Source organism: Zootoca vivipara, chromosome 4, assembly GCF_965207765.1.
Source record: "Zootoca vivipara chromosome 4, rZooViv2.hap1.1, whole genome shotgun sequence".
Lineage (NCBI taxonomy): Eukaryota > Metazoa > Chordata > Lepidosauria > Squamata > Lacertidae > Zootoca > Zootoca vivipara.
In genome coordinates this window covers 36,090,655-36,109,153 of record NC_142587.1, presented here as the reverse complement: position 1 = coordinate 36,109,153, position 18,499 = coordinate 36,090,655, and the positions used below count along the sequence as shown (strand labels likewise).

Sequence of the window (18,499 nt, the reverse complement as noted above, 5' to 3'; positions counted from 1 at the left end):
CCCAGGATTATTTGAGAGAAGCCATGACTATTAAAGTGATACAAGAGTGATGCAAGAGAGCTGTAAATATATGGTTTGGATGCAGACTAGATTGCAGGACTTGGATTGAAGGGACCAAGGTTCCAATTCCTACTCAGCCATTAAGCTCCTAGGCTGACCTTTGGTCAGTCACTGCCTAACCTATCTCCCATCTAACCTATCCTTGTTTTGAGGATTAAAAGATGAAGGCACCATGTATAATGCCTTTCACCCAAGGAGCTCATGCAATACTGCCTTGAGCTCCTTGAAGGAAAGGTAGAAAATTAATGCGTGCACACATTTTTTGGTGCATGTGCAGTTAGAAACTCAAGATATATAAGCTAGGCACCAAATGGCTCCTTAAAACCAAGGTTACAGTTGCCAAAACGGAATGTCTGCTAGCCATTTTGGGGCAAGGTGTCTCTAAAGTCTTATTTTTCAAGTGGTGCACTGACATATGACTAGTTCAGATGGCAACCTTGAGCTAGGTTAAGAACTTTGAGAACTTAAAGAACAAAAGTCACTTGATCCAGAAACAGTCCACATATATATTGGTCTATTCCGACCTCTTTTTCTTAATGGCGACTACTCCAGCTCAGGCTGCACAGAAAAAGTATTTTGGTTCCTGAAATTTTGCACTGAGCCCTAACTTGCTTCTTTGAGAAATGAGGCAGAGGACACTAACCTTGACAGAGTGGAAACACAAACCATCGAGCTGCAGTATTAAAAAGGTTAGGAACAAAAAGTAATTTATTATCTAATGAAATATTGTCTTTTCCGTTGCTTATTCAGAGATAAATATTGATCCAAACGGCTCTTGCAGAAGAAACAACTAGGTTAATTTTTGTCAGGCTGTAAAAGAAAGCCATCAGCAGCGCTTAAGAACATGCATTTGTAAGCATTTAAAAAATTTTTTTAATAATAATAATAATAATAACGCAACAAAGGAAAAGAACTAAAATGACCAATGTACAGTATCTATTTCTGGCTTTCAGCAACCATCAAAAGAAAGCTCATCCTCTCACATCCCGTTTGGCAAGCTTCTGAAAAACTGGCCTGCTTTACATAAGAACTTACTTTATGCAAAAGCGGCGATTTTAAATGCACTATTACAGAAAACCTTGTGACCCCAGACATAGCTGTTCCTATAACACCATTCATCATGCTCTGTCTCTCTATATCTGGCACAACGTTATGCATAACATTAATATTTTTCAAAAAAAAATGTAGCAAACATTGTAGAAAATGAATCTCCCCGCCCCCAATGGTATTGTAAAACAGTTGTGTTTTAAAAACAGCAACAACCACCAACACCAGTATTACCATTTAAGGACAGACATCTCAAAATAATATTTTTGACATATTTAGTGGCACTTCCTGGTTCAAAACAGGACATTCTTTTTTACTAGCTTGGCTAGAATCCCTGTTTTTGTTAGTAAATCTCAGAAAACAAAGTCACAGAGCAACCTTGAAAGAAGGGGGGAGAGAGATCTTTCATGAAGTATTCTCAAAGGCTAAATGGGCCAGGGAAACAAATTCTCATGTTCAGTTCCCCATTTTCTCTTGTACGGTCAGCTCTAGGGAGGAAAGTGGGGGTAGGGTGGGGAAAACCACCAACACAACTATTTCTTTTTGCCCTGTTCTGCTCAGCAAACCAGATTGAAGTGCTTGATAACCCACTGCTGTGTTCCAAGCCTGCAGCAATCAGAGGGCGGCAGGCCTGGGCGATATATCGATGTGTTGCCCAGGACCAGTATGAGGAGCAGACCGCGATGTGGGTTTCCTCCCTCCAGCAGGCGCTGCTAGCAGGGGGACTCAGGAGCGGTGGCTGTTTCACCAGCGATATATCACTGAGTGAAACCGCCATCCCACTCTGCCCTCATAGGACAGGGAGATGGACAGGGAGAAACAAGGTGTATCGGCGAGGTGCTTCTTTAAACTGCCCAACTGAGGAGCGTGCAGCTTCGCTTGCCTCGGTCAAGCAGTTAAAGGAGCTCCCAGCCCAGCGCTGGCTCCCGCAAGCCGGCAGCGGGGTGGGGGCTCTGTGAAACTGCACAGCTCCCCGCAGCAAGCAATTAAAGGAGGCCCGAGATTCCGCCCACTCGGGCATGACTGGCAAGAGGCTGTCACAGCTGGGGGGGGGGCATCTGCGAGCCCAGGTGAAACCACCTCAGCTCTCAAGTTGAGAGCTGGGGCAGTTTCACCCGAGGTCTCAAGGTCAGAGGCCAATGCATCTCCCCCCCCCAAAAAAAACCCACATTGCAGTATATCGCCAAACCCCAATGTTTGACTGGCGATACACCGCCATGTTGAAAAGGTGATATTGCCCAACCCTAGAGGGCAGGAAACAATTAAAACAGATACAAACAGGTAGCAACCACATCAATTTTCATCCTTCCCCTACTTCCTCAGCCCAACTGTACAGGTGGGGATGAGGGAAAAAATGTGCGACCAAGCAGCAGCAGCAACAACAACAACAACAACAACAACGGTGGTCATAATATCAGCATCAATGAGCATATGATGTTTTTAACATGTGCAGGGTTTGCTTTTCCTATACAGAGTTTCAGTGTTTTTTTGCATATGCCTCAGCCACGGGGTGGTAGTTACCTTAAGGCTTCCCGTCGTCACAGCTGTAATTTATTATCTCAATCTTTCAAAATGGGGCTATTTCCTCCATGTCAAAAAGAAAGTTATTTGTGATACAGTGAGACAGTAATGTGTATTTTTGCACACTGCGTGACTTACCAGAAAAATCGCTTTCAAAAAAGATTTTGTATCAGTCATAATAAGAATGTGGGCAACTCAAAGGGTGCTACAAGATGTGCCTAACTGCTACATGTGTGCTTTGCTTTTGCAAAATATGGAGGTGACAGGTCACTGCCCCAGAGAGCTCACAATCAGAAATATGGCACAGGGGAGTCAACTAAGAAAGGAAGGGAAGGTAGAGTGTCTCAGGACAGGCTGGGGAGTTGAGGAACTTGCCCTCTTGCAGTTTTACTACCCAGCAGGAGACAAGGTTAAGGGGATTGTGTCACATTACCTACCACTGCCCATCTCACATGCAAGCAATCATGTCGCTGTGCTAGCCTGTTGTCTTTTAAAGAAGTAGAGGTACACATTCTCTCATCAAAAGCTGTCATACCGTATACTGGTGAGAATGAAATTAATTTCAGTAGCTCTCACTCCCCAAATCTGAACTTTCTTCTTCAAGTTGGCAGGAATAAAAGGGGCAAAAAGCAAAACAACCCCTAATACCACATAGCATTTCATGCATCTTGTTTGTTCAGAATACTGAAGTTCCTATCGCTTCCAGCAGTTCAGTTGTTTACCTAACTAGCTGTGTGTGTGTGTGTGTGTGTGTGTACATGTGGAGCAGGCATGTCAAACCTGCGGCCCTCCAGATGTTTTGGACTACAATTCCCATCTTCCCCAACCACTGGTCCTGCTAGCTAGGGATCATGGGAGTTGTAGGCCAAAACATCTGGAGGGCCGCAGGTTTGACATGCCTGATGTGGAGGGTCAGGGAGAGAGGGAGAGAGAAACAAGATAGCTAAGCCTAATCATTTTTCACTTCTTAAAATAAGGCAAAAAGTACTAAAGTACTACTACACAGAGCTAGGAATTCACCATTATAGCAAAAGTTCCGCAAGAGATGTGCAGTATTGTTACTGCCCTGCATCAAAGTCCATTATGCTAATTTGTACAAGCCAATTACAGCAGCCACATCACAGCCACATATTTGATTGGGCTCTTGGCTTGTAAGAACTGTTTGCTGGCACTAATTTGAAAAGCGCTGCTTCCCTTTTCACAAATAAATATTTCATCACCCCTTTTAGCATCCTATGGTTTTGTCAGATGTATCTGATGCAGTTTATCAATTAGTATATGGATATTTTAACCACAGAAGTTTCTGAGCTAAAGTGGGTGATTTCATATTTACAGTAGACAAGATTTTTTTTGGGGGGGGAAACAGGCCCTGCAAATAAAAACTGGATCTTTTGTTTCAATTAATAAAATTAGAGGAGTGACCAGTTCATACTCCCTTTAATGATGCATTCAGATGGTGCTTTATTCCAGCTTCCCAACAATCCATTACAACCTGTAATTTTTAACGCTTTATGTGATCTTCCTTTTCTGGATAGCGAGTGGAATCTAGCAGTGGTTTAGTGCTCTTTTTATTATTATTATTGATGGCCAGCAACTTGGATGACTTTTATTTATTTTTTAAATGATGTTTTTTTGCATTTCCAAATAAACAACATCAAACAACCAAACAACAAATAACAACAAACAAAAAAACGTTTTTTTGCATTTTATCTTCTATTCACCTATTTTAGTTCGTTTTGCTCTGCCGAGCCTCGACTTCCCTACCTCCCATCATTTGGTTTTCTTTTCTGCTCCTATCTCACAGTTTCTTTTAGTCCAACTAATTAAAACCAATTCATAGGATTTATTTCAGTCCTGCAAGTGTCTTTAAACTTCTACAGTTTTTCTCCATGTAGTCCACAAATTTACTCCATTCCTTTTGGAACCTTGTCTCTCCCTGGTTTCGGATCCCACAGGTCAACTTTGCTAACTCTGCATAGTCAATCATCTTCGTCTGCCACTCCTCAATAGTCGGTAACTCCTGTATTTTCCATTTTTGGGCTAATAAAGTCCTAGCCGCGGTTGTAGCATACAGAAATACTTTTTGATCTTCTTTTGCAATCTCATCTCCTATTAGTCCCAATAAAAGCCTCAGGTTTTTTGGGAAAGGTACACTTTAAAAAAATTTCAATTCATTATACCGTATATCATTTTCCAAAATCTTTTTACTTTTTCGCATGTCCACCACATAAACCCATAATGTTTGGGGAATTTTGCTAATGTAATTTGATTCTGGACTATGCAGTGCATATCATGGGGGGGGGGGGGGACAGAAGCCTGGAAAGGGTCCAATCACATTTGCTGTTGTGTCATATCATGGCCATTGATGTGAATGAATTTCAGTGCAACTTGGCAATATAATAGATCAAAAAGCCACCGTTCAATAACACAACAGGTACCACCAGTGCTTTTCCCTCCTAGAAAAATGGGTGCTGGTACTCACCATGAAGTTGTTACAGTAAGTGCCACACTTTTTAACAACAACAAAAAAGAGGTGCCCATACTGTGTGCCCTTGAGTACACCCTGGGGGGGGGGGAAGCACTGGGTACCACAGTATAAAAGAACATTAGAAATCCAGACAGAAGTGTCATTATAACCAGGAAAACTAACACAATAATCCCCACACCTGAATTAAGTCTATGTCCTATCCAAAGCCCAGAGATTCATATCCCGCACCTCCAGAGATTCATGTTCTTCCACATTCCTGAAACTATGGGTCAAACCTTGAGTCCTAAGCAAGGTGATGTTTTTTGTCTTCAACCATCATGTAGTTTTGTAAGCAAGGCAATGTGGAAATGGGTAACAATGAAGTGGAAATGTATAACAATGAAAACATGCAATTGTGTTGTTGTTTTGGTGCTGTTTTTCACACACTGAAGAACAGGGTCCCCAAACTAAGGCCCGGGGGCCGGATGCGGCCCAATCGCCTTCTAAATCCAGCCCGCGGATGGTCCAGGAATCAGCATGTTTTTACATGAGTAGAATGTGTCCTCTTATTTAAAATGCATCTCTGGGTTATTTGTGGGGCATAGGAATTCGTTCATTTCCCCCCCCCCCAAAATATATAATCCGGCCCCCCACAAGGTCTGAGGGACGGTGGACCGGCCCCCTGCTGGAAACGTTTGCTGACCCCTGCTGAAGAATGTCCCAAAGTGACTCTCAGCTTCACATTCAATCTCAGTACAATAAGATCATTAGAAAGAAATATGCTCATCCAAAAATATTTATAAAATGACAAATCCTACACACAGTCCACTTAAAGATGAGCACCAAAAAGCCAACTCACACAACTTGCTTCCCTCTCAATTAATACACACCCGGGTATTATTATTATTATTATTATTAGTCTTAATCTAGTAAACTATTTTGGCACCAGGCATACTTCCCTAGGGAGCGCATTCCTCAAATGGGGAGCTGCCACTGAGAAGGGGCCTTCTTGTATTATCACCCTCCCCACCCTCCTAAGAGGAGGCAGAAAGAGAAGGACCTCTGATGACAAATGGGGAGTCTGAATGAGTTCCTAAGTATCAGAGGTTATTACGGCTACTCCTGAGTAACGACTCTCCACAAACTTGTCTTTCAGAGTCTTTATTAGTGCACATTATTTACAGTGTGATGAGCTGTCGGTTTCATGTCCGCGCTATTCCGTGTCAGAATCCGGCACTGCCCCTTTTCGCCCCTTGGACCAACATAAGAGCCTGGGGACAGCAAATCTCCTCCCTTTTCTCCTCCTCCTTAATTCTGCTGCCGGGGGAAAGGGTCTACACTCCGTCTTTTCCCTCTCCCCTCTTTCCGTCTCTCTCTCTTCCCGCCTGTGGAGCAGGGGCTCTTCCCTGCTGCCGGAGCCCTGGCTTTCCCTCTCTACTTCCTGACTCACTCCTTCAGACCCTGTGCTTCCATGGCTGCTTGGGGAGGAGCTGCTCTTGATGATAGGGGGAGGTTCTTTATACTCTCTCCCCCTTACACTATGGGAAGAGCAAGCCATGGAGTATTGCGTTCCTAAGTGGAATAAGCCTTTAAAGGTCAAAACCAGACAGTGCAGTGTTAATACGCTCCTATTGTCTTATTGCCCATCAATTACCCATAATTTGTGTTAATACGCTCTGACTGTCTTATTATCCATCAATGAATGACCATATAGAGCACGAAGCAGTCATGTATCAAGACTTGATACAGGAGGAAGATTCTTTTATAAACATGTTTTGATTCAATTGGGTAAAGTGAATGATATAAAAGTGACAAAAGATCCATATAATCAGGCTGTTAAGATAAAACTGTGGCTTGGCATAATGGGGAGAATGTGGTGGAAATCCTATAGGACCAAATAACAGATGGAAAACAGTCAGAAGAAATCATAGTTTAGAACTAAGTTAGCCAGAAGCAGATAACTTGGAAGCAACATAATTTAGGTTATTTGTTTAAAATTGAATGTCATTGCAAAAACAACGCACCATTGACATAAAACAAACGAACACCTGTATATGAACTATACTTGCATCATACATGGAATTCATGCATCAAACACAATTGAACACATAGCAGTAAACATTTGTAACAATATACATCAGAAGCTGATTTACACAGAGCCATCGAGCTCAGAATATTCTGTAGTGACTGCCCTCTCCAACATTTCACACAGTCTCCACTATAATAAGTTGCAATTGCTTATATCAACTTGTAACTAAGTTTCTGGTGCTGCAAACAAACCTGTCTGCCTTAAAAGTTAAAAAAAAAACCTATGCAAAATGGACTGCAAAAACTGACATTTTGAAGGCCTGTAAAGTCCAACAGCTTACTAAGAAATCCTTTTTTAAAAAAAACTTTCTATGAAAGGGAGGATATTAAGCTGTGTAACAAACTCTCTCCACTTTATGACCAGATACACACAGGTTAATAAAGGCACCAGAATATCCACCCTGAATAGTGGTGTTCCAAAAAGCATTGTGTCGTAAATGTTCAAATATGTACGCTCTTGAATATATGTTTTTTTCCTTAATAAAGCTTTTCAAATCCAACAGGAAATCTCTAAAGAAGATTCAGCACTCTTGAGTTCAATTGTGTCTAAAAACAATTGCCTTGTGGCACCATGAATACGATAACAATAGAATTTATAAGATGAAATATACTCTAGTCACAAAAGCTTATGGGATAATGAATTTTGTTAGCCTTCAAAGGTGCCACAAGACTCTTTATTGGTTTTGCTGCAGCAGACTAACTTGGATATCCATCTGGAAACTGTATTTAACATTTTTGTAGACAGGCCGTAAGCCAGAATTTGTGCTTCACACATGGTATTTGTTCAAATAAGCATCTTTTAGGATAATGACACTCTGTAGTCCCTGCTATCTTAGCCAATACACCCTGGATGGGAGTCCAATCTCTGTCTACAAATGAGGGTGGGGGTACCATAATGTGGGCATAATATAGATCTTAAAGCCTGATTTTGAATTATTGCTATAATTAGAAATGCAAATCATTCAGATCACACAGATCACTGCTGCCTACATTATTTGGGCAACGGTTTTTTACCCACACAAAAAAATTAACTGCGGAGACTGCTAGATCTCCAGCATAACAAAACATGACGTTCAGAATTACCTATGCCAATCTGGAAGCAATAAATCTTGCAAGTGATTTATGCCTCTAACACCTTACTAACCAAGACCTCCAAGTCTTTAACACTGTTAAGATATTCTATTTCAGAGCTATCCCATGTGCCACTCAGGTTATTCTGATTTCTTATCCTGTTTTAGCGTTGCTGTGACAAACTACTGTTTTAAACTGTAGTTTAAATTGCTGTAACCCATCCTGGGACCTTAGAGTGAAAGGCAGGTAATTAATAACAACAAAATATAAATAACCCTGTGTGCCCTCGCTGACAAAAATAGCAGAAGCCCACACTTTTAAAGTACTGTGCACTTGTAAAGTGTTCTGTGGTTTTATCTTATACCTTAACATTATACACCCATGGCTCACTTCAAGTTGATTTGCTTGAAAGGCAAGTATAGGGGAATTGTTGCACCCTAGATAGTCTTGCAGCTGTCAGAGCAACAGGCGGGGGGAGGTTGGGTGGAAGACAGAAGGTATGAACTGATTTTTTTCCAAAGAATTCACTACACCATAACTAGGTGGTGACTGGCAGGCCTGCAATAAGCCCCATAAAAATGGCTTGCTAGAGGCTAGCCAGAAGGAGGGCAAGTACCTGTCCTTTGATTCGGTTACTAGCAAGAATGTGATGCTATCCATGATAGATACCATCCGCCTGTCATACTTGGAAATGTATTACTTATTCATTTGCTTTTGTATATAAATGTAACATTTTGTATTGGGAACCCATACAAGCAGTAGGACGTGAAACACAAATACTATACTCCCTTGCTTGAGAAAGGCAGCTGTAGACCTGCAAGACCCACCCGGTAGTTATACAAAGGGTGGAACAGATCTGGATATATTTCCTGGCATATTTCCATGTTAAAATTTCCTACATTATATTGACAGATTCCCCTTTAAACATGTAGCACAGCTTTACACCCACCCGTTTCCCAAGATAGCTTGAACTTAAACACAAATTTCATTCTTCCCAACACTTGTGTTTCTTTTGATCCCTGAAATCAGGCAGGGAAGTGGTGGAAGGTGCGCGCACACACACACACAAAAAAACCCTGATTCCTCATTGTTTCAGCAACATCCTAGTGTTAATCACTTTATAAACAATTTCAGTTTCCTTCCCTTCCCGAAATATATATGTGAACAGAATGGGATGATACACACGCTTTAAATAAAAGTTTCAAACAACCAAACCAAAAATACACTTTAAATAAAAGAGGCTCTTATTACTGTGCCAACTCCTGGAATACAGGAATTTAAGTAACTGGATTGTTCTTTTTATTTTGATTATGTATTTTGTGGTCTTATATTATTATTTTATTCTGTGAAACACCCTGAGACCTTCGGGTATAGGGTAGTATATAAATTCCATAAATAAAATTATCATCATCATCTCACTAACCTTCAATATCTTCAATATTCATTAACCAAATTTAGAATTAAGTACATTTGTGTTTTAGAGCTGGAAATGAATGTTGGCTTTTTACAAAAGAGTTAACAAATGAATTAGTTTCAAATTTCCTTGTATATATGCAAACAAGGAAAGAGTATTCATGACAGCACACTGATCTATAAATAGGGCTTGTCAAGTGTATTTCTGAACGCAAATTTGAAACAGAGCCCAAGAGAGTCAGACTCTCTCTCTCCAACTATGTAAATTTACATCTGTCTGCTAGCCATAAATTTCATAAAATAATTCAGGATAAACGGTTCCCAAGGATACGACAAGTTGTGGTAAATTGCATAGCAAAAAGAACAAAACAGAAAAGTGCACTGCTACATGCAAACAAATAAACATTTAACCTATTTATTTGTTTTAAAGTTGTCTATACCACTCTTCCTATAAACATCTAAAGCAATATGCAGACATAAAAAGTGTAAAATATGCAAGACGAATCGAACTAAATAAAAATTGTCAGCACAAGAAACAGAAGCACTATTCTGCCAGTCACTTTAAAAGTTCATTGGAAAAGAAAGGTGCCAACAAGCCTTTGAAAAGATGCAGTAATAAGACCACATGGAACTCTTAGGAGAGGACATTCCAAAGCACTGGGGCCACAATGGGAAAGGCCCTGTTCCTTTAGAGGACCATTCTGATCTCCACAGAGGTGGAATTCAAAACATTTCACTGGCAGATATCAACTGCTGGGAAGTTCTATACAAGAGTATGAAAAATGTATTGACTGTATATGCGCAGTCATTACCAACTATAATAGCTTTTATACAAAAGTGCTATAACGTCTCACTAAACAACTAAAAGGATAGACTGAAGAGCTGTTCCTAAGAACATACACAAAATAGGACTGTAGTGTGTTTTAATTATGTGCATTGTTTAGAATTTTAATCTCTATTGCATATACAGTCATACCTCGTGTTGCGTCATGTTGTGCCATATCGCACTGTGCACCTGCGCAGATGCAGTGCTTCGAGTTGCAGGCATTTCACGTTACGGATGGGCTTCCGGAATGGATCCCGTCTGTAACACGAGGTACCACTGTAGTTTCTAAGGCATGGGCCCAGTTCAGTCAATCGGCAACCTTCACACAATTGTCGGAGCTCATGAATCAGCATGCTTATGATACATCAGAAGTTATGTAGAGAGAATCGCATGGTTAGAGACAATAGATGTGCAATTTTGTGTGATCATGGCAACCCTTCCCTCTTTTAGTCACTACAGGGGTGCAATTTGTGATGGTCATGTATGAATGGTATTTCACCGAGGAACTAGATCATAGGAACTCACCTTCTCATAAGCCACAGTGTATTGCAAGCCTACACTTTCTCAGACAGGTGATCATGTGAGGCTACTGGTCACTGCAACTTCATCTTAGTATGGTAAAGTATGCGTTTGAAAATGCAATTTGGTTAAATTTTATTTTGGATTGTAAACAGTAAAATAAGTGTTGGGAATATTGTTCCCATACGAAATTGCTTAATTAAAGAGAACGAAGATCTTGGAAACGGCCTCATTCCCAAGTTGTGCCACCAACACTAGGAAATCACCTTTTCAGGCACAGAAGCTGTTGAGCTGCTGAACAATGCAAGAATTTCTACACTGTCGTCAGTTCTATACAACCAATTTTCTGGGTAACTGAGAGTTTATTTGCATGTAACCCACCTGTATACACAGGGATGCAAATAAACCCCCAGTCACTCAGCAAATTGGTTGTACAAGACAATTATCCCAGAACATTGAGAATCATGATTAACAGTCCAAAAATACAATTAACAATCCAATTTAACTAGTGCCTGGTTCCATGGCAAGTTAGTACAGGGAGAAAATTGTTCCAACTAGCTTTCCATTCAGGGAGTAAGACGCATTATAGTAATCCATTCTCTTGATCAACAAAGAATCAAAGATGCTGCTATTAAGATGCTTTCAGGTATACTGTAAAGATCATTTGGGATTTTCAGGCACTACACACTGATTTCTTCTGATTAGGCGCAAACTAGTCTGTTGCTTTAGCTGTACTGAACAACCTATCATTTGCGTAGACTATGGTTTGTCAGCAAACCAGAACTTCAAATCATAATTTGAACTGGAATTATAATCCTGATTTGCAAACACAGAGCTCATTAGACTGGAATAGACCATAATGTTATCAAGTTCATTGCCTCCCCCAGGCAGCATCTTCTATACCTAACTCACCTCCTTAATTAACACAGACCACCCATCATAATCCAAACTACAGAGCAAAACAAGAATAAACCAGGAATGTTACTTTAGGTCATTCAAGCAAACAAGCAAAGATATTTATATTTGAGAATTAGATTGTTCTAGCTTTCTTTGGACACAGGTAGTAGAAAAGGAAATGTAGAGGCTAGATGGGAAATGTGTACAGTACACGTTTTTCAACAACGTTGTGTTTTGAAGGAGCATTCCATATTGGGAATAACAATTGCTGCAACAATAATATTTTTATTTTCTTGGAAATGTGTTTTTTTATATAAAGGTTGCCTTCCACCTTCATTCAGGCAAAAAGCACATAAGCTGGTTTCTTACATATCACACCACCCATTATTATTTTTTAGCACTTACTTTAAAATGGATCAATTATCCAACTGCTTTTTCTCCATGTATCTTAAAAGCGATCAAAAGCCTGCCTCCCATAAAGTAGCTTTGTTCTCTTACTGACTATCCCAGCACAAACATCACCCTAAATTGGAGGGAGGGGGGAAGCATACCATGTTGTTGTTTTTTGGAATACAAAGGCATTTCCCCTCCCCTTAATTAACTTGGCTCGTTTGTGAGGATCTGTTTAGCCAATCTAATTATTTTGATTCCAATTTCCAGCCTTATCAGGGGCTCAGTGGTGCAAGAAATCAAAATGCCTGTCTTCTCCATATGTGGCAATCTAAAAAGCTAACTGCTTCTCATTTGCTGAGCCATCACTGCATGGCCCAGGGGGCCCGTCAGAATACAATTTACGTTCAGTCTTCTAGAGCTGGCTTGAAAGGGTTTTCCCCATGTACTGAGGCTGAGCATTTCATATTATACCATTTCAGATATGCTGCTTCGTGTTGCATCATCTGTCAAACCGCAGCAAATTCAAACAAGGAGCAGTGTTCTAGTAGAGATTTAAGCAAATTCCTCCATTTTTTTTTAAAGAAAGGTATCTGACATCTTTTATTTCAATATACTTTAAAATGTCACTAAACCAACCTTGAAAAAAGCCCTCTCGGTGGGACCAATTTTGTGAAACTCCGGAGCAGTAAGCACACAGCAAAAAATAGCAACCGGGCAGAGGTTAATTTCACTGAGGAAAGACCCACTGTGAATGTAGCCAGCCAGCTGTCATTTAGGCCCAAGTTTATTGGTCTTCTACATCACATAGCCAACCTCAGAAACTTCTGGGTTGTGCTCCATCACAGCTTCGTGTTACATGAACATATCAGTTTCTCCGAGGAAATAGAATAACACAGGAGCACTGTGACCGGCAAAAAATATTCAAGGTATTTTACAAACTCTCGCACAAGCCATAATGTTGGCTAATATTTAAACGCTCAGTTCAGCCAATCAAGGATTTTGGCATTTTTCTTATGGGTCAACACAGCCTCTCTTCCTCAAAATGAAAAACTATGTAGCTCTTGCAAGGTCAATGTCCAACAGTATTAGTAATAAAAATAGTATCAATTAAACGCCACAAGCATAATAAGAGTAATTTGCATGTTTAGCGCAAGAGCTGTAGGCTTTTATTTCCTCCCATTTTTATTAGAAATATAATATGTTTGGCAAGTTGTCCGGCCTCCCTTATGATGATGAATGCTGTAACAGACAATTTGCTGTATCTTTAGAGAAATGGTCAATTCAATTACATTACGCCAGAAGCTCTCCTATCCTTCTTTGCCAAATGTCTTTGCTGTACCCTGCTACAGACAGCCCATTTGTATTCCAGCACAGTAGGACACTTGTTTTATTGACGCATACAGCTCTACTTAGGTACTTTCAACAGAACACTATTTCACTCCTCCAGCTCTCCGTTTCCTACCTGCACATTCATATGCTTTCCCCCTCCGATTATTAGGAGTTTCAGCTTTAGTGACTCCAATGCATACGCATTACTAATTATGTGCCTGAAACCAAGAAGCTATCAGCAAACAACAACAATATACTTTTGCATCCAATTATGGAAAAAAGCTCTTTTGGGGAGCTGGAGGGGGGCGTCGGCAGTAGCAACACTTTCCAATTTAGATGATTTAAACTCTACATTTAAAGCAGGGCCTCAGATTCCGCCTTTGAGAGTACACCACTAATTGCTTCTGTTTCCCCCATTACTGCAGGAGCTGGTTTCCCTCAAATGGATCAGCCGAGATGCTTTCTAAATATGAGAACAGCGAATGCGCACACATGTCAGGCCAAGCCCCATCAGCAATAAACTTGTTTTCAGGTCACTTGAAAAGGATGCCCACTATTTATACAGCAAGTTCCTCATATCCCTTCACACACACACCTCCCAAACTATCAGTCAAGGAATACCAGTTTAGCAACTCATTAACTACAGTCTCTCTTTTAATTTACTTTGGTTGGTGAGAAAACCCACACCTGCTCTCCACTACAAAGACTCACTGTGTGCAAGAAGGAGAATTAGCATTATGTCGACAGCTTCTGATTGGAGCCAAGCGAAATCCGTAGAAATATAAACCTATTCCATTTATCACAGGCACAGAATCATCATAAAAAGCAACCTGCTAGTCCCCAGGAATCACTTAAAACATCCAACCTCTAAACGAGCTTGTAAAACAACAGATTGTTCTTTGAAAGGCGTCTACTTCTAAATGCTTCAGCAGTGGTCATGATCAATTATCGTATTTACAACCTTGTAAAGCAGCAGTGTCTATATATTTAAACACTTAGGCCAAGCACATGGATTAGAATTCCTCCCTGCCCCCACTCAGCAAGATATACAGTAAATCTAATAAGATATTTAACCATGGCTGCAAACTTTCATCTGTTCATTAGTTATGATTCTGCTAGGTAATCTGCTTAGTGCCAATTATTATCTGTGAGGACAACCACTAAATATCTTGCAAAACAGAACACAGCAAACTGGTAAACAAAGTCGGTAAACCAAGGTTTGGACATAACAAAACTAAAATTGCTCTGCTGCAATTTCTCTATTACGGCTTTATTGGTTTATTTTAAGTGGCAAATGAATATTTCAATCAAATAAGTGAAACAAAGCAAAACTAACGTAAGTCTATACACAGTTGCACGAGAGTAGGCCTCAACGCAGATACTGTAAATTTCCAGGATTAGCTGCTCATGTATTTATTTCTTAAAACTTACAGGCAGCTTGGTTGTAAAAACAAACACCCCAACCATCCTCCAAGTCCAAGCTGTTTACAAAAATGTAGTAAATGCTACATCTACTCAAGGAATACAACCAGTTGTTTTAATTCAACAGGGTAATAAACACTAATACATTTCACAGAAAAGCGGAATTGTGTTGTATATTAATCTCTGTAGTAGGGGCAACATAGTTAGCTTCACTATAGAAAATGCAACCTTCACTCACTGCATAAATAAGATGAAATCATAGCTTTTTTGCAGTTTTCTTAGGTTCAGTAAATACTGGTGCAGCAGAATAACACTGGATATATCTTGATTACAATAAATATAGTTGGTATACCAATCAGTGGCAATAAATGCCGTAAATTTGACATGTTCATGAATGGTGTTCGTTCCCATGTAATGTCAAACCGTGCAGTTTGCCATCCTGGTTTAGAGGGTTTGTGAAAACCATAGTTTACAGTTTGTGAGGGGAGTCTAGGAGCACACACCTCTTCCATATAACACCAAACAATGGTTTGCAATTACATTTAATTCAATTCACTGTTAAGTTATTCAGGCTATAACTTGCAAGATGGACATTTGCCTAGTGTATTGGTCAGAACAGCAACAAAGTTCAATTTCATTAAACCTGAATTCACGCTATAATTCCGAAAGAATAAGACTAATTGCTTTACATATTCAAGTACAATACACACTGGACATATTCCAACAAAAGTTAAGCTATTTTAAGCTCCACTGGTTTCAATTGATCATGCCCATTGCAATTATACAATAGGAAAATAATGTCAGTAATTCACTTACTCTGGGGGAGGGGGGGATGCTGTCAAATCCCCAGCTTTCCCCAATTTCACTTCAGGCCAGTTTTCTCTCTTTTGATACCCTGTTCAAAACATAAAAACAAAAGCAGATTTATTACTACTACTCAAGATTAAAAACTACTCAAAATACTCTTAAAATGGAAAGAACAGAAGCAAAACCATATTATCCAAGGATACCGTCAATCAAAAAAGGCTGCTCAGATTACTCTTTGCATAGATGTTGTTCTTAGATTCACATTGCTCCCCATTATTTCTGCCAAGGTAGAAAGTTGCACAGACCATGTTGGCCGTGTTCAGATGTAATGACAAACCATGGCTTGCCTTTATGAGAATGAGCAGGTATGAGTCCTGACGCACAGTCCCTCTTGCACAGAAGGGTAGGAATCTTCTGGTCCCTGTTTGTGGAATCTTAGTCTCCCCTAGTTTCTCATCACTGTGCAAGAAGGGAGGGAGGGGAGTTGGAAGAATGAAAAGCCACAGTGTGCTCTCATGGCACCATGGTTTGGAGTTACACCTGGGCAAAGCAGTAGTGCCCTTTTTATTTTTAAGTGTAGAAACTGAAAGAAGCCTTGAGCACAGATAGAACTTATAAAGTACGTTTAATATGATTTGGGCACGCCATGCTCCTTCTTGGGTAGTTTGTCCACCTTTGGTTCCCACCCTGCACTCAGCTCTCGCTTGTGTCAGCATGAGACACCAAAGGAAACAACTTCAACTGGCCAGCTAAACCAGGTCAGGGTAGCCGATGAGTCTCAAACCCTCAGTGAAGCAGCATGTGAAGACAGGCTCCGGTGGACTGGGCAGATGAGACCAACAGCGGTTCCAATGGCGAAAGAGCCAAGCACCTGTGCGCATTAAACCATAGCTTATTTTAAACTGTGGTTTAACGTTTTGTGAAAACCAACTCACTGGCTGCAAATACAGAGCTTGGGCCAATCATTTTACTTTGCCTTCCAGCACTGCATACCATTTCTCAATTCTAGCTGCAAATACATAGTACTGGGAAGCTACTGGGAAGAGTGGGAAGCTAATTCTCGTTGCATAAATCTGTATGCTCAACAATTGAAAACTTGATTATAGGATACTGTACTGTACAGAAGTTAAATGATGGTTTGTGCCCTGGTAAAAAATGGCTGGAATTAATAATATCCATGTTGCATGGTGCATTCCACTGTCCTGCAAGTGCTTTCCAAACACAAAAGAGTTGTATGAATCAAGTATTCCTGTACAGAGGCTGAACCATGTGGCTGCATGGATTCAATTTTATTTTGGAGAGGACAACAGTTCAGTAGTCCTGCTATGTCATCCTTCAACAACTCTACACGTTTGCTCTGAACAGCTGCTTTCCTTTTATTCTGATGACAATGGCTACTATTTATACGGGGGGCGGGGGGGGGAGTGCTCCTGCCAATTCATCTATGACAAGCTAGTGTTGAGCTGAATCACAAGCCCCAGCTTCTCAATCCCACTCGTGGTGTGCAATGCTCCCACTGCTTCCATCAATACTTCATGGCAGGGGCTCTGAAGATGGGCAAAGGTGACTCACTGGCCCCATTCAAACATAATGCTGTGCATCGTAGTGTATTAATAGCAAGCCACACTATCTTCTCCCCTCTCCTTTTCTGAGGTCACTGAACGCTTTCATATCCAATTTCCATTAATCACAGTCTAGCATCTCATCAGAACCCTAAACTGTGGTTTGTTATCTACGGTATGGTTAAATAAATCTGCCTCATAATCCATGATGGTTTGTTTCAAACTTTGTTTGTCAGATTCAGACAATATAACAAACAGCAGTAACCTTAGCTGTAAACAAAATCTTCCAAACTCCTCCCCACAATGTGATGAAGAAAGGGTGGGTGGGTGAACCTGAGACTCAGTCCAGCTTCATACTAAAATGATGGTTTACCATGGCATTTAAATCAGATCAGTGTGTTGGTGGCAGGGAAAGCATAGCATAGCACAGGAAACAGGGACTTTCCTGGGCATTTTACTGACATCCCCTCTCTTCAAGCACTGTGCAACCTACAACTCACTTCTTCTGCAGTTGCAAAGGTTGGGAACAGCCCCAGAAAAAGCAAATGAAAAGCTCAGTTGGGGCAGGTTGAGTCTATTGAGCCTCACTCTCATATTGATCTGAAGTACTGAGTTTAGAATACTTTAAGTCAGAGGTTTTCAACCTTTTTGGGCCCACGGCTCCCTTGACCAACTACATTCTTTCTGCGGCACCCCTGTGGGCCTCAGGAGTCCAGTTATGTCACCCCTTGCCTACAGAGCTGGCAGTCCCTCACTGCTTTTTGAACTTCCTCCCTTGTGAAGTGTTCCCTCAACCTCCTCTGCTCTCCCCTCTCCTTGGGAGTCCTCCGGGCAGCCACTGCTGCCACCCCGGTCTGAGCCGAGAGGTGCCTCCTCACATTGCCCCAAAAGGGCCTGGGAAGCACCCCCTGGCCAGCCCCAGTGGCACCATTCGCCTGTAGCCAGAGCTGCTGCAACAAACAGCTGCACAAGCCTTTGGGAGGCAGAGACACGAAAGGAGTGAAGGAGTGTTGCCTGTGGCCACCATTCAAGGCACCCCAGGGTGCCACAGCACACTGGCTGAAAACCATTGCTTTA

General features: G+C 41.0%; 1 protein-coding gene across 4 annotated transcripts in view; it reads right to left on the bottom strand.

Moving 5' to 3' along the window:
* The window catches only part of TBL1X (transducin beta like 1 X-linked), a 132,165-nt gene that overhangs the window by 72,809 nt on the left and 40,857 nt on the right, over positions 1-18,499 (bottom strand). For 3 of the 4 annotated variants that reach the window (XM_035115968.3, XM_088667709.1, XM_088667708.1), the window contains exon 2: positions 15,870-15,948. The exons of the other annotated variant lie outside the window; for it this stretch is intronic. The gene's annotated coding sequence lies outside the window, so the exon portion shown is untranslated. The remainder of the gene's footprint in view (positions 1-15,869; positions 15,949-18,499) is intronic. 4 annotated transcript variants of the gene reach the window in all.